This window comes from Halichoerus grypus, chromosome 10, assembly GCF_964656455.1.
Source record: "Halichoerus grypus chromosome 10, mHalGry1.hap1.1, whole genome shotgun sequence".
NCBI classification, from domain to species: domain Eukaryota; kingdom Metazoa; phylum Chordata; class Mammalia; order Carnivora; family Phocidae; genus Halichoerus; species Halichoerus grypus.
Window position 1 is genome coordinate 98,191,032 of NC_135721.1, and position 10,224 is coordinate 98,201,255.

A 10,224-nucleotide genomic window follows, 5' to 3' on the forward strand; every position below is an offset into this window, starting at 1 on the left:
GAGCAGAACAGCAAAACACTGTAGGCGTCATATCCCAGGATTGCCGCTGGAGATAACCACAGATCTCTGGAGACACCAGCCCCCCTGGAACAGCATGCTTCTGCAGCTGGTGCAGCTGAGTGATTAACCCAGTGGGACCTTGAATGCTGTTCCTATGTCCCAAAGAAAGTGAGGATTTCTGAAGATAGGGAACATTCCCAGGAGCCCAACCTGGATGCAAGTGAGCCTCTCTGAAGAGGCCAGTCCCCTGGGAGAGAACAACCTCTCTTAGGATGCTGGGGCTCCCAGGGGTCCAGAGTGTTGCTCCAAAGAAAGGTAGAGTGAGCAGAGTTCTACATTTAATCACTTGTGCACTGGAGAAATCACTTAGAGAAGAGCATGTGCCATCATAATCACTTAATTAAAGGAAGAAACTTCTAAGATAGCCTTACTAAATGCAGAGGAAATGCAGATGAATGAAGAGGGTTATGGTTATAATTATAACTGGTATTATTTCTTATTAACTTTTATTATTGCAGATCTCTGCGGGGTTGGGGGAAGAGGAAGGTAAAAAGGCAGTTTGGGTGAAAATGGCTTCCAACTATCTACAAGGGGACAGAAAACAAATGCCTCTCAATTCTCTGAAATCACACACAGCTAAAACTATCCTGAGTCCTGATGCTCTGAAACCTTGGTTGAGAGAATGGCACTTCATTAATTTATTCTGTTGCTCAGTTTAAAAAATTTTGTCCTTCCTGACTTACGCCGCCGTCTCCCTGCCTTATTTAGTTTGGTGTGTCTGACCTTCTAAATCTCTCTCCATGGGGCTACTTCCTCTCCTGTCTGGTGTAGTCAGCACATACCTCCACCTTTTCATCAGTGCTTATGTCCCAGCTGTGGTCCTCTTTTCAGAAAGAAAATCTGTTGCTTGAAATCCCTCAAGAACGTCTACTGGCTCTTTGGATAAAAAATAAAATAAAAAACTTAACATGTTCTACAACCTTGCTACTTAAACTGTGGTCCCTCCATCAGCTACCCAGGTCAGATATCTCCCTGGAGCTTATTAGAGATGCAGAATCAGTGCCCACATTTTTTCATGATCCCAAGGTCATTCACAAGTACATTGAAGTTCAAGAGGTATGGTCTTGCAAGGTTTTGTGTTCTTTGGCCACTACTTACCAATCTAGCAAACCTGCCTCACATTTGTGGGTTCCCAGGCAAAAGTTAAAATAGGAGCCCGTAAACCTAATGCCTAAATATTGAAAAATAAATGAAGCTAGCTGTTAAATATTTTCTAGCTTTCTATTTTGGAAAAACACACCTTTATAATGATCTAGAAAGCTAGGTTTTGGGTGCCTGGGTGGATCAGTCGGTTAAGTGTCTGCCCTTTGGCTCAGGTCATGATCCCAGGGTCCTGGGATGGAGCCCTGCATCGGGCTCCCTGCTCAGTGGGGAGTCTGCTTCTCCTTCTCCCTCTGTTCCTCGCCCCCTGCTCGTGCTCTCTCTCCTTCTCTCTCACTCTCCCTCACTCTCTCTCAAGTAAACAAATTCTTAAAAAAAAAAAAAAGCTAGGTTTCCTTTAAGATTCCTAGGCTCCTGTAGTTCCACGCCATAACATATCAAAAAAGCCCTGAGCACGAATAGATATCCCACCCACCCAACTGACATCTGTCCACAGCCCCACCAATAGCTGTCCTGTGGCCATTTTTCAGGCTCAGAGACACCTTTCCAGCACTATGGTCCATCCTCAAAAGTATGGACTCAGGAAAGAGGCCAGTCAGGCCTTGGAAGCAGGGACGAGTTTTCTGAAGAGGGAATTCTGTACATCCTGTACCTGACGAGCAGTCTGAAAAGTGAGGAGCATGGACTCTGGGAGAGCAACATCTCTTTAGCCCCAGAAGCTCCTTGACTCATAGAGAAGGATGGGGCTGGACAAATTCAGCCTTCTAGAGGTGGGTCCTTCTAAAGTCTGGAGCCTCTTTCACTTAAGTTGAAGGTCAATGCTATTCTCTAAGCTTCTCTTGAGTTGTGACCTTCAATACTCCCTGACACAGGCATCCTGGTCTTTTTTTCAGCCCCTCATCCTTACTCACTTCCTCTCTCCCTTCACGTCTGTTGGTTGCTCTGCCCAGATAAGTGTTTACTCCTCAAATTGTGAGCTTCATGCCATGGGTCCTTGAGATAAAAGCTCAAGCATTGTTTCCAAAGGGAAGGCTTCCACAACCTCCTTGATGAATAAACTCTATTAGGGAAAGAACCATGACTGCTTTTGCTCTAGCATTAAGCACTGTGCTTTAACACACAATATGTGTTGATACGTATTTGTGGAATGATTGCATGAATCCTTTTGATGGAACAACTAAGCAGAATATGCAAGGTTTCAATGATTAAGCAGAAAAATTTTCCCTTCTATACTTAATATAGACAAGGTCTAATGAATCACATATGCTGTGTAGTATTGTTTAGAATATCTTAGATGAGTTTTTGACAATCTGCAAGATGGATATAGGATCTTGCTTTGTTTATTCCAGAAAAGACCATCAGTTCTTTTTTTTAATTGATAAAATAAGCTATATTTATTTATTTTATTTTTTTATGTTCAAAGTAGTTTTATTTGAGCATAGTTGACACACAATGTTACATTAGCTTCAGGTGTACAAATTCAGTGATTTGACAAATTCATACATTATGCCATGATACAGGCTTTCAGTTATGGAATGAATAAGTCACAGGAATAAAAGGTACAGCATAAGGAATATAGTCAATGATATTGTAATAGCGATGTAATGGGACAGATGGTAGCTACACTTGTGAAGACCATTGATTCTTTTAACCAAAGCTCTGTTTTCTAAAATTTTCTATCATTTCATCACACTGCTTTAGAAAATGAATTATCTGCACTTTAATCAGATCCAAGTGTAGACAATCAAAATTTACCACATTCTCATTTTTTGTGTGTCTTTTAAATTGATGTGATTTGATCTGTGCACTTCTGTTTTTCAAACTATCTTACCATGGTTTGCCATGTGTATCAGCTTTGCAATGTAACAAACAAATTTAGGGGCTGAAAAGATCGACAGTTTTATTTCAGCTATAATTTGGTCAGATAGGAGGTTCTCCTGGACTGGGCCAGCTGGTGTGGTCTCTGCTGGGCTCTTTCATGCATCTGTAGTCATCTGGTGGGTCTTCTGAAAACTGAGATGGTGTCACTCACATGTCCGATGCTTTGGTGGCTATACACTGGGGAGGCTAGCTTTTCCTATGTGTGGTTCTTCATTTTCCTCAGGCTAGCTAGGGCTCATTTACATGGTGGTCTCAAGGTTTCAAGCACAACCAAAAAAGACAAGCCTCAATCCACACCCCTTCATCTTCAATTTGTGTCACATTTACTAATGTTCCATTGTTCTAAAACATGTTGCGCAGACAACGAAGATTAAAGGGGTGGAGAAATGGATTTCATTCCTTGATTGGAGGAATTGCAAAATTGAGGCCATTTTTTCAGCCTACCACACTGTATGCAAGCCATATTTCTCAAGATAATCTCCAATTTATTTTATAGGATTGCCCTTCAGAAAGATACTATTTTTCTCTTTGACTTTGTTTCTAATATTTAGCAACCAATAATAGAATTAACTCTGGCTTCAGTGTTGAAGTTTAAAAGTGACAGAGAATGAATAATGGGAAGGCCTGTGCATGCCTGGCAGTGTCTAGGACTGATTCTACAAGTGGGCAACCGCTCCTAATCCAAGCTGGAAAAGTTCACGGGACAAGATGGCACCAGCTGAATTTATCCCAAGTGGGCAGCAGGAAGAGGATGGGGGCATCTGTGGTTTCTATCCTGTTCTCCAGGAAACCTGTTATAGACTATATTTCTGGAAGACAGTGCAATCTGCTCTGTCAGATGGAAGACACCATGATTCATATCTTAAGGATATGAGCCTTTAGAAATCCCATATTTGACTGTGTTGCTAGAACAAAATACATTCAGGGGAAATAACGTATCTTGTTTCTAAAAATTCATTTACCTTGACCTTAATATTGCCTATGCCATGATGAAGCAGTAGCAGCATAGAGTATCACTCTGACCCAGATAGCCTGAATTTGAATCCAAATTTTACCACTAATTTGCAGCATGGTTTTTATTTTGTTAGCTAAACAATCTATCCATGCCTCAGTCTCCTCATATTTAAGATTGAGTTAACGATAGCACCTGCCCAATTGGTTATTTTGATGATAAAATGAGAAATGAGTACATATGTCTAAAATACTTAAATAGGACTAGCACATGTTAGGCATTCAATAAATATTAGCTCTTTTTATTTACCAGAGAAATAAGATAGAAATGAAGGGTTTAATGGGGAAACTCTTTGATCAAATAGATCATTTCTACATTGGACTTGTTTATTCTCCTGTACTCAAGCTAGTTACTTGGGTTGATCATTTTTTTCCTTTATATAAGAGAAGCAATTATAAGATGGCTCACTTTCTTGCCATACTCAGGAGAGCTAATAGTTAATAATGTTCTTCTAGGATAGAATGGGAGATAACAACTGAACCCATCTTATGTGTGGCTTTCCCTCATCACATATTTTAAATTTTATCACTTTCTGAGTGATCATTAAATTACAATGTTGACAAGAATGAAATAACCTTATTTGGTTATTTGGACCAGGAATGAAATAACCTTATTTTCTAGATCTGATCCTGTACCAGATTAGTAGGATGGTCTTGGGAAATGTCCTTAACATCTTTTAAAATTGATGGAACCTCATAGATAGGAATAATCTGCACAAGACAATTGATCTGTACCAGAAACACCAAAAGCAAGCTGATAAGTTGATGATTCTAGGCAATGGCGTGAATATTCTGTAGTGAGTAGTATAATCATGAAGGGACATTTGAAAGTGTGATTTATTCTTTTGGTTTCTTTGTGAAGAGAGGGAGGTGGGTTGGTATCGAACTTTGAAAAATAAAAAGAAGTTTTAGTGAAATTGTACTATGAGTTAGGAGCTCACAATCTGAAATAATCTCATCTGGGAATCTGTGGAGGACCGAACCTTGCTGAGCTCTAGGCAGGGGCAGCTGCTTCTACAAAGTACCCAGGGATGCTGCTGTGCCCATGTTCAGGACCTTGGTGATTGCAGCATAATTTTGCTTGTGGTATGGTCATTCAATAGTATTTATTTAATAAATATTTATGGAATGTCTACTGTTTTGGGCACTGTGTGATATGGTGACAGATGGAGAAGACACTCTGGTGTTGATTTCACAAGTGGCCATAAAATTCTATGCACTGTCCTAAATATCAGGCATTAGATGTGTTAGGTCACCACTTGGAGGGTCTTGACCGTGACTGTAGGGCAATGGGCCTTGACTAAAGTGTTAGTGTCTCTTAACTAGAACTCTGGAGTTTACCATAATAAATTAAGATGTGTGGGTTATATGGAGGCTTGCCCAATTACGTGTCAGTGCTTGTACAATTGTGAGGCTTTATTTTTGGGTCTGGGCTAAATGCAGAACTTCTATTTGGTTTGGAGCAAAACATTCCTTCAGGTTGAGGACCCATGCCAGGAGATCTAGTTATGGATCTCTCCTGAGAGAGCTAGATACAGACAGCATTTTCTGGATATACACTATAGGATGACCATCAATTCTTACTGGGTGTCATGAATTTCATGTTTCTTAACAGAATTTGGAATTTCTTGTTCTTCAAATCAGGTGCAGGTGAGATATAACTGTAGACTGAGATGCAGGAAGATGGATCTTGTCCAGTCTTGCTCAGTACATTGCCTGGTAAGTCCAGTTTCTCCTAAGGAAATCTGCATCCCTCCCAGGACACATCATGTCCAAAAGAATAGTCATGTTTTCTGCCACATTTTCCTCTCACCTCCAAGGGCAGAACTTATTACACCAAGGTTAGGCTCTCTACCGATGGGCAACTAATCCATAGACTGACCATGACCTAAGACATTACCTGGAGTGGAAAATTGAATAGGTTGATTAGGAATTATTGAAAAAAAAATGGGTCAGTTGAATCCCCAGGTCATTCTAATGTTCAGTCAAGATTAAGAACCACTGCTCTGGAAGGTGAGGCCCTCAAATCCAGGGCCTGAGGAAAATCATTGTCTACTCAGAGTTCCCAGGGACATTTACAGGGTAGACTGGGTCTCATCTTGGGAAATGGATCTGCTGTAAGCTTGCAGACTGGTTTTGGAGGACCATTTCCATCATGTCCCAGCCTCCATCTCTCAAAGCAGGTTAGGAGAATTGGAGGCAGAGATTTTACCAACAATTCATTTTATAGTGAAGTTTGTATAGTGGTGTCTCTAGACAGAAAGACAGAGGTAGCAGATTGCCCTTGAGTATATTTCCAACCCCATCTGTGGAGGGTATGGTCCTAACATCTTTGTTTTTAACTGCCCAATAACCTGAAACCTTCAATTCTGGACCTTTAGGTCAAAGCATTTAGAAGTAATCTAGAACTCTAATTGAATAATCTGATAGTTTGTGTTTTACTTAAGCCACTGATTAGTCGTGAGAGCTTGGGAAGTAGGTTAAATGAAGCATATCTTAGTTTTCTAATCTGTAAAATGGACAAAAGAGTATCTCCATCTTATGGTTAATTGGGAGAACTAATCACACATAAAGCATTTAGGTAATATCTGATGCAATGTCTTTGATAAATGAGACTGTTTATACTATTCATGATCAGGTAATTGAGTGATATAGGCTTACCTAGGTTTGAATTTTTAATCAATAAACAGAAAAAGTGCACAGTGCACATTTTCTGTGGTGCTAATTGATACGTTGGCATTTTGCTCTTTAAGCTGCTATTATCTATGGGTTATGTCTATACAGCGCAATTAAATTGATCACTTTCCATTCAATTCTACATTTTGCTTTTTAATTGAGGTAATGAGCAATTGCAGAGTTACTGAAGGAAGTTACTGAGCTTAAGGCAACTGAACAAACACACCCGTCCATCGCTCCAGTGGAAACAGCCCTCCTGTAACTGCCAGGAAACATGTGAGTCTTTCCTACTGGAAAATTCTGACATCTCCCATTGTCTCCTAACCCCTAGCTCTCAACTGTTTCTAATGGACTAGGATCATCTGTTTTGAATCATTGGTATTGAACAAAAAGGAGGAAGATGTATTAGTTATTTATTGCTGTATAATAAACCATCCCAAAATGTAGTGCCTACAACAACAATTATTGTACTTGTTCATGATTCTGTGGGTCAGCCATCTGGGCTAGGCACATCCAGGAGGTTCTTCTGCTGGTCTTGCTTGAGGTCACTCTGTGCCCGCAGTCATCTGGAGGCTCATCTGAGGCTGGCAGTTCTAAGATGACCTCCCTCATTTGTCTGCCAGGCTAGCACAGGCTTCTCCACATGGCAGCAGCATTCCAAAAGAGCAAGGGCAGACACTGCAAGATCACTTGAGGCTAAAACCCAGAAGCTGCATGACATCGAATGAAGCAAGTTAAAAGGCCAGCCCAGAGTCAAGTTGTGGGGGATATGGACTCCATCATTTAATGGAAACAGCTGCAAAGACTTGGTGGCAATTTTAATGTACCACAGAAGGGGAAGGGAAAAAGAAAAAAAGTGAAGGAAAGAAACATTTACTGAGTACCAACTATGCACCACATCAAACATCTCTCAATGATAATAGCTAGCATTTTCCAAGGGCTTGCTCTGTGCTGGACACTATCAAGACTCTAGACCCATATTTCATTACTGTTCCTAACAACCTGAGGGGGTCAATAGCATTATTATCCCATTTCCTGGATGGGAGCTCAGTTCAACATTTCTTTCAAAATGACGTGATTTGTCACTGGCAAATAGGACATTGGACTTGGGGTTTATCTTACTCTAGAGAGCAAGCTCTTCATCCTGTGCTCTTGCCAATTTGAAAATTTCCAGGGAACCTCATTGTCCTCCTTGTTTCTCTCTCCTTAGGTGAGAGGCTGATTGACTGGTAGCTAACAAAATGGCCGTTGTCAGTTGGATGGGCCACCAAGGAAAAGTATTTTATTTACGGATCCTCCAAAAGCCCTGCAGTGGTCTTTGTATCATGTCTGCCAGGATTCTTTGATGACATCCAGTTATACCAGGTCAGTATCACCTCCTTTTTTAGAATTTCTCAGCCTGGTGGTCAATGCTGGCCTAAGCTGCAAGAGACCCTGGGGTGGTGGTGGTGGAGGGCACCTACCCTATCAGAACCAGCTGTGCAAGGCACGCTCTTTCTTTGTTTTAAAGTACTGAGCTTCTCAGCCCTAAATATAACCAGGACCTCCAGGAAGTCAGCAGATAGATTGCTTGTCAGCCCATCATGTAGTTACAGCCTCTTGACCCCATTCCCTTGCTGCTTCTCCTGCTAAACTCTCATTTTACCCCTTTTTCTAGACCACAGAGCTACCATTGCTTCCAAGGCTTTTACATCCTTCTGAAGGAAAAAGGACACCTTTGTGGTTCTACTGTGATTGACTCCTAAAAACAATTAGACGACTTTCTGGCTTCTCTGTCACCAAAGTAGAGAAAAAAAAATGAAATATTCACAGAGGCATTTGCTCTAATATCTTGTGATTTTTATTACCCCTTTTGGAATAGTTCTTAACATTTTTTTGAGTCAAGGTTATTACAGAGAGTCTGATGAAATCATCTTGCTAAGAAAATTGTACATGCCCAAATACCAAATTTTGGATACATTTCTAGCCTGGGTTAGAAAGACCTGCTTTAGAAGAATTTGAGTCCTTGATTCAGAGAAGGCAGTAGATCAGAGGCATAAAAATTGAGGAGTCCAGACCAGTGGTTCTTGACTCTGGGTGCTCATTAGAATCACCTGGGGAGATTTAAAAAATTGGGATGTCTAGCTGTATCCTAGACCAGCTAAATCAGAATCTCTGAGGGCAGGTCCACAGGCATCCACATTTTTAAATGGTCCCCGGGAGATTTCAAATCCCTGCCAAATTTGCCAGACCAACACCTTTCAGAATACAAAGCTGGCACGCTTACTACCTGCCTGACCTCAGGAATCACCCAATTCTGTCCTGGGCCTCAGTTTCTTCAATTACAGAATGCTGGTGGTATTAGTACTGAACTCACAGGGTTATTTTGAGGAAAGAAATGATTTACCATATTTAAAGCTCCTGGAGGAGTCCATGTCGCATAGTATGCAAAGTCGTTAATATTTTTATTAGAAAATGCAATGACTTGACCACCGTCCTTCCAAACTTCATTCATTTACATCACTAAGAAGTTGCTGCATTGCCGTACCAAGGTGCTTCCTTAAGCTGCTATGACCAATTCTGTCGAGAGCCCATTACTGGAGCCTTGGAAGTACAAGAAAATATTGGTGAATAGAACTTTCTATACATGCTATTCCTGCAACTTAGAGAAAAAGAGTTCTTAGATGAAAACAGTGTTTTCTAATGTGGCTGCACATCAGATTTATGAGATTTTTAAAAAAATCTTATAATCATGTAACATTTTTGTTTTTGAGATCTAAATGACATACAATAAAATGTATCAGATAGTAAGTGTTCAGTTGATGGGTTTGGGTTATTCTATACAATCACATTAACACTAGTCAAAATAAGGTAAGGAATTTTTTGTCATTCCATAAGTTTACCTTATGCCTATTTCCAGTCGATTCTTTTCTCCCTGGAAACCACCACTTTTTGGCTGCTTTCATGATAACTTAGCTGGTTCCCATACAGTGTGCGTTATCTTGGGCCTGGCTTCTTTTACTCAACATAATGTTGGTGAAATTCACTTTTATTGTTGTGAGTAGTTCATTCATTTTCTTATTGCTGACTGGTATTCCACTGCACGAATACCACAATTTCTTTATCTGTTCCCCTGTTGATAGACATTTGGATTACTTCCAGTGTGGAGTCATTTGTCCTAAGGCTTTTAAGAATATTCTTGTACAAGTCTTTTTGTGGACATATTCCTTCATTGCTCTTGGGTAATATTTAAGAGTGAAGTTGCTGGACAATAGGGTAGATATATATTTAATTTCATAAGAAGTCACCAAAAAGTGTACCGTTTTATACTCTAACCAGAAATGTATGTGCTTCATGAGTCGCTTTTTAATATTAGAGCTGTCTGCTCTCCCATTCCACTCAGACTTACTGTTTATGATTCTCTAAGCCTCTCTAGATAGCATTTTGTGTGCTCATGGTCTATTCGACAAATATTTAATTAGCAATCTCAAAAATGATCTTAATGCTAGGAATAAG

General features: G+C 40.3%; 1 long non-coding RNA gene across 1 annotated transcript; it reads left to right on the forward strand.

Annotated features, from left to right (window-relative positions):
• Positions 1–5,694: 5,694 nt before the first annotated feature.
• LOC118523781 (uncharacterized) lies at positions 5,695–8,088 on the forward strand. The gene is made up of 3 exons (XR_004911261.2): positions 5,695–5,772; positions 6,892–7,005; positions 7,940–8,088. It is a non-coding gene; the product is annotated as an uncharacterized LOC118523781 (long non-coding RNA).
• Positions 8,089–10,224: the final 2,136 nt, after the last annotated feature.